Genomic DNA, 6,653 nt, shown 5'->3' with positions numbered 1-6,653 from the left:
TGTTATGTATCCAAAAGAAAAGAAATCAATATGTCAGATATCTGTACTTCCATGTTAATTGCCACACTATTCACAATATCCAAAATACGCAATAAATCTAAATGCCCATCAATGGATGAATGAATCAAGAAAATGTGGTATATATACACAGTGGAATGCTATTCAACCACAGAAAAGAATGAAATCCTGTCATTTGCAGCAATATGGACAGAACTATAGATCATAAAATAAGCCAAGCACAGAGAGACAAATATTGTATCTTTTGACTCATATGTGAAAGCCAAAAAACTGGACCTCATGAAGATAGGGAGCAGATTGATGGTTACTAGAGGATGGGAAGGGTGGGAGGGAGGGGGGCTGAAGAGAGGTTGATTAATAGGTACAAGTACACAGTTTGATAAAAGAAATAAGACCTAGTGTTTGATAGATCATTACTATAACTTACAATAATCTCCTGTATATTTCAAAATAGCTAGAAGAGAAAATTTGCATATTTCTAGCATAAAGAAAAGATAAATATTTAAAGTGATAGGTATTCTAATACTGATTTTGTTCTTTTCAAATTATATGAATGTATTATTACATGTACCCTAAAATATATCCTATTATCTATCAAAAATACAGCAGTATAATTATATTTCATCTTTTCTCTTTATATCTTGGAAATTATGAAATTGAACACATTTTGTTTTTGTTTCTGAAAGGTTTGATTGATAGTTAGCAATATGTAAATAATCCATTCTAGTTATAAATCAAGTATATATGATGTTTTCTGGCTTGACTTCATACCCAATACTAGATTTTGACATAAGTCATGACGATTTTTCAATTGTTTCTGAAACATAACACTTTTCTTTAAATTCACTAATATTATTTGTTATTGGTATTTTATATATACTAAATACATTTTAACTCAGGCTCAACATACCTCTAATTAAGCAGATAAATGTAGTAAGATTGAGGCATTAGACAATACTTCTTCCAGTCTACATGTATTAGGTTATGACATCATAGGGAACTTTTACCTTAGGTTAATAGTTTATGAAAACGAATTCTGTAAAAATTGGCATAGGTTTTCTTTGTCAGTCAATGCAGAATCCACTTAGGCTTTTCTTTTTATTTCTGCTATGAAGTTTGCCTATGTAATAATGTTTGTATTCTATAGTATGCAATCATATCCTTCATATACATGCATAACATATATAAATATGTAAGCTATAGAAACTTTCAGAGACTTAGTCCAGAGTAATGCAACGGTTCTCAAACTTTAGTCTGAAAAAGAATCACTTGGAGGGCTTATATAGATCCCCTACAGCATGTCATTTTGGCTGAATAGTGTGTATGTGGAAGGGATGGTACTAATTGGTAAATATACCTGAGTAAAAGAGTAGAATCATCTGTATAAAATTATGTAAATTAGATACTAATCAAAATGTAAAATTATATATGCCAGGGATTCATTATTTATAACATGTAGTACCATTTATACAAACCTAGTAGCTGGCTTGTTTTTCCATTGGCATGTGTGTTTTTATTTGAGAAGCATGCACCTGACATTGTTGATAAACTCTGATGAATCTTGAGAAGTGTTTTCCCTCCATTCCACTTTGATTGACTTGGTACCTACAAGAACATGTGAGAATGATGAATGTTGATTTTGAATTGATAAACCCTGATTGCCATGTCAGTGAACTACATCCTAACTAACCTCATTCTTTCAAATTCTTTTAAATATATTTATCTGTAGGTGTGATGCATTTTTTAGATGTCTATGGAAGTAATGTGATAATACTCCTTTTTCCTTCTTGTTCTTCTAAGGGTAAAGTATGATAGGATAAATATATTGGCGAGTTTCCAAAATATTTACTAAGACAACTTTAAATATCAATATCAACTGTCATTTTAAAAATTTTGTGATTACCTTTATGAAAATGTGTTGTTTATTGCTTCTTGCATCAGATACAACATCTTGGAACGAACAGAACAAGAATAATGAGGAAACATTGCAAAATAATCAAGTTATAAAATAAATAAATAATTGCACTGTGTAAATTCAATCTGTGTTCTTTTCATATGTTAGCTTAAAGTAAACTGTAATGATCTGATAATTAGAAATATTTCCAGAATAAACAATTGAAAAACCCTATCAATTAGCAGGGACTTTATCCAGGGAGCAGTGATCTAGGTATAAAAATTGTGCCTGCTGGCCAGGCGCAGTAGCTCACACCTGTAATCCCAGCACTTTGGGAGGCCGAGGTGGGTGGATCACGAGATCAAGAGATCAAGACCATCCTGGCCAATATGGTGAAACCCTGTCTCTACTAAAAAATACAAAAATTAGCTGGGCATGGTGGCACATGCCTGTAGTCCCAGCTACTCGGGGGGCTGAGGCAGGAGAGTTGCTTGAACCCGGGAGGCGGAGGTTGCAGTGAGCCGAGATTGTGCCACTGCACTCCAGCCTGGTGCCTGGCAATGGAGTCAGACTCTGTCTCAAAAAAAATAATTGTGTCTGCCTTTACTTCAGATAGTAATGGCCTCAAAAACGAGATAGGTATAAGAGATAACGAAAGATAAGAGAAAATGTTTCTTGGAAAAAAGTTTTTTGAACGTCGCAATTGTGAGGCTGTGAAAAATGTACCTCTGAAATTATCTTAGTTTGGCAAAGGTCTTCAAGGACAGTTTAGGGCTCATTCCCCCTAGTGGCAAAGTTTCAGAGCTTCCTAACTTGGATGACATGTCAAGCTGCAATGCTTCAGATGGCTACTGATGTACCAAGACACTAATCTCTTCAGCCTAGGAGGGCCTGTATAGGCCTGAAATATGTGGACTAAGAAGCCATCTCCAATCCCATCAAAAAGTGGGCAAAGGACATGAACACACACTTTTCAAAAGAAGACATTTATGCAGACAGCAAACATATGAAAAAAAGCTTATCATCACTGGCCATTAGAGAAACGCAAATCAAAACCACACTGAGATACCATCTCATGCCAGTTAAAATGGTGATCATTAAAAAATCTGGAGACAATAGATGCTGGAGAGGATGTGGAGAAATAGGAATACTTTTACACTGTTGGTGGGAGTGTAAATTAGTTCAACCATTGTGGAAGACAGTGTGGCGATTCCTCAAGGATCTAGAAGTAGAAATTCCATTTGACCCAGTAATTCCATTACTGGGTATATACCAAAGGATTATAAATCATTCTACTATAAAGACACATGCACATGTATGTTCACTGTGGCACTGTTTACAATAGCAAAGAATTGGAGCCAACCAAAATGCCCATCAATGAAAGATTGGATAAAGAAAATATGGCATATATACACCATGGAATACTAGGCAGCCATGAAAAAGAATGAGTTCATGTCCTTTGCAGGGGCATAGGTACCTTATCTCAAGGTACCTAGAATATTACCAGTTTCTGTTTGATCTAAAAAAAGGTGGGGGGAGATAACTCCTTGAGGTCCCTTTTCTTGCAGTCAAGTCAGTATATTTACTATCTTCTGTCATGCCAGTTTTCGCTTGTCTGGATTGTATGTCTGGAATGCCCTCCTCTTTTCCAACTTCTACACAGAGTATTTCTTAAATAACACACAAGAAGTATGATCCATAATGGAAAAAACTGTTATAACAGTTATCATAGCTTTTAACTTCTGTTTGATGAAAGACACTATGAAAAAAGTGAAAAGACATATCTTAGGCTAGGAAAAAAATGCATGAGATCTTTAAAGAAAACGAACTGTTCTTTTAGTGCAAAAATAGATTAACAAATGCTTTATAACCTTCAAAATGAATAAAATGTATTCAAGTTTGTCATGTAGATAACAAAAAAACTTTTTTTAAAAAAACAACAGAAAGTTCTATGTTGTGCTATTGATGCAAAGATTTGGAATTTCTAAAACGTCTTCTTTAGAAATGTACAATATATGCAGAAAAACTGCATAGCCATGCCTACGAATACCTGTCAGTTTTGTGATTGTGTTCCTTCTGGGAAGGGAAAGAGTGAAAGGAATGGGTATTAACTGGAACGGGAACATTTCACTTCATTTGGTTTTTAAATCTAAAGAAAAAAGTGTCAAAAAGTAAATATATATTTCAACTTCATGATAGGGGTACATTATATTTTACAATCATTGGTATGTTTAAAATGTTGCATAATTTAAATGAAACATTTTAAAAGGATGAGAGAGGAAAAAATGAGTCTAAACTCATTCTTGGTAAATATAATCTTAGTTGATTTTATATATGTATAACACTTAATAATTTCCTCTTTTTGATTAGTATTTGTTAGTTTAATTTCCGCATTAAATTGTACACATTTTAAAGGTTGAGAGTGTCATTTTTATTTCCCTTCTGTCCTCTTCAATGACTAGAATTGCACTAAGCATCTAGTATATATGTAATAATAATTGATTACAGAAAACATGTTCATTAAAATGGGAATTCTCATATATTAAACAAATTAGTGACAGCATTTGCAAACTGCCAGTTCCCAAAGAAACAAATGTATTTATATATAGCAAAGTTTCTTTTGAATCTTCCCACTTTGTCTTTCTCTCCATCCCTCAACTGCCTTCTCCTTTTGTCCCTAATAACATTCTTCCAAATTCACAAAAATCAAGCAAAGCAGATTTTCCTTACAAATAAAGATGAGCTCTAAAATCCTCTCTGTTCCACTCTCCAGCCTGATCATCGAAACCTTTGGGATGAGAATAGAGAAACCCAGAAATGTTAGTGTGAACCCAGGGATATGTCAACCCAGAGTAGGGTTCTTTGACAGACGAAGAAAGTGGTTAAAAAACACCCCATCTTATTGTCTGAGTACAGAAGTTCAATAATTATGGGGACTATCTAGAAAAAAAAATTTTTGAGAAAAATGACTACAGAAGATCAGAGATGTCTGGACAGAAGTAGTATCTTGCTAATAGATTTTCAAATCCTCCCTTTATAATCCGTCAATGTTCTGGTGGATTTTGTTTTATAGTTTTATTTATTTTTATTTTAAATAGTTGATGAATTGTTTTACATAAAACAGGCTAAAACTTTTGGGATATTAGGAATCAGTTATGAATCCTCCAATGTCTCTAGATGCTAGAAACTTACAAGGACATAAATATACAAATATCAATATAATTTCAGGGAGGCTGTAAGCCTACTGAAGCTCATCCATGGATCCTTTATGATTCCATAGATTCCAGGTTAACATACTTGCCTTAAACAGTTCCAGTGCATGGGTATCTGTGTAGAAACAACCTAAAATTATGACTTGTTACTAGATAAGAACTTGTTTTATAAGATTTAAATAAATTATTGATGATTAACTTCTTTTCAAATTGGCCTGTAGTTTTAAACACACACATATAAATGTGTGTATATCTACATATATATATATATATATTCATATAAATTCATATATGTGAATGTATATATACATGTTCCTAGACAGAAAATTCTACAAAATTTAGAGAAAAAGAAAAAAAAAATTTTGACTATTTTTCTAATCTTTAAAACTTTATTTCTGTTTACTACTAAGGCAATTTTGCCAATAGAGAAACACAGGGCATTGAATTCCTTTAAGCTTATTGCCTGATTTTACTAATACTTGAATGCATGATAATTAACATTGAATTTGAATGAAACCAGCATACAAGAAAATAACTGGTTTTCAATCATAATGCCATTGTTTCCTTGGTTGACATCCCAAATTGATGCAACTACATTACTTATTCCTATTCTAGAAACAAACAGCTCTTCCTGGGTAGGACTTCAACATCAAGAGTACTGTCTTCTTGCTCTTTATCTTCTGTAGAACCTTTCACTTACCCTCTGGCTCCTTTCAGCCCCTCTGTGTAGAAGGGAATCCACTTGAGCTCTTCTGTTTTCTCCATGCCATTCTGGTTTCCCATTCACTTGAATGCACACCTTGGCTCCCTGGTCTCTTATTCAACTTAATCTAAATGCAAATTCTCATGATTTACTTATTTTAATCAGTTCACATATCCTTTACTATTGAGTGGCTACGGCATATGTGTAGTTTTGGACTTATACATGTAGTACAAACTGCTTAAAACCCTGGATTTTTAAAATGATATTACAGTGGCCGGGCGCGGTGGCTCAAGCCTGTAATCCCAGCACTTTGGGAGGCCGAGGCGGGTGGATCACGAGGTCAAGAGATCGAGACCATCCTGGTCAACATGGTGAAACCTCGTCTCTACTAAAACTACAAAAAATTAGCTGGGCATGGTGGTGCGTGCCTGTAATCCCATCTACTCAGGAGGCTGAGGCAGGAGAATTGCCTGAACCCAGGAGGCGGAGGTTGCGGTGAGCCGAGATCGCGCCATTGCACTCTAGCCTGGGTAACAAGAGTGAAACTCCGTCTCAAAAAAAAAAAAAATGATATTACAGTAAACATAGCAACTTTAAAGTAATAGAGAGATTAAGAATTTAACATAGGGAGGAATGCAAAAAATGCGGTTGGTATTTGTAAGTAACTGAGGTCTATATATAAAAGAAAACATGAAGGCACAGAAGGAAACCTGCTACTGTGGTGATGGGTATAAAAACTTGAACTCCTGTCTACCACTTCCTTTTATCCTTTGAAGATCAGTATAAATATTACCATCCATCTTTCCTTAGAAATTGTTCTCATTAA

The 6,653-nt window shown here is 34.3% G+C and overlaps 1 long non-coding RNA gene across 1 annotated transcript; it reads right to left on the bottom strand.

The window, feature by feature from the left end:
* Nucleotides 1–703: 703 nt before the first annotated feature.
* On the bottom strand, nucleotides 704–6,090 carry LOC119470260. Its single transcript, XR_005199147.1, has 3 exons — nucleotides 4,643–6,090; nucleotides 1,922–1,968; nucleotides 704–1,623 (listed from the first exon to the last, which is right to left on the bottom strand). It is a non-coding gene; the product is annotated as an uncharacterized LOC119470260 (long non-coding RNA).
* Nucleotides 6,091–6,653: the final 563 nt, after the last annotated feature.

The sequence above is a fragment of the Cebus imitator genome, unplaced genomic scaffold, assembly GCF_001604975.1.
Source record: "Cebus imitator isolate Cc_AM_T3 unplaced genomic scaffold, Cebus_imitator-1.0 Scaffold25, whole genome shotgun sequence".
Lineage (NCBI taxonomy): Eukaryota > Metazoa > Chordata > Mammalia > Primates > Cebidae > Cebus > Cebus imitator.
This window is presented reverse-complemented; position numbering and strand designations above follow the sequence as displayed.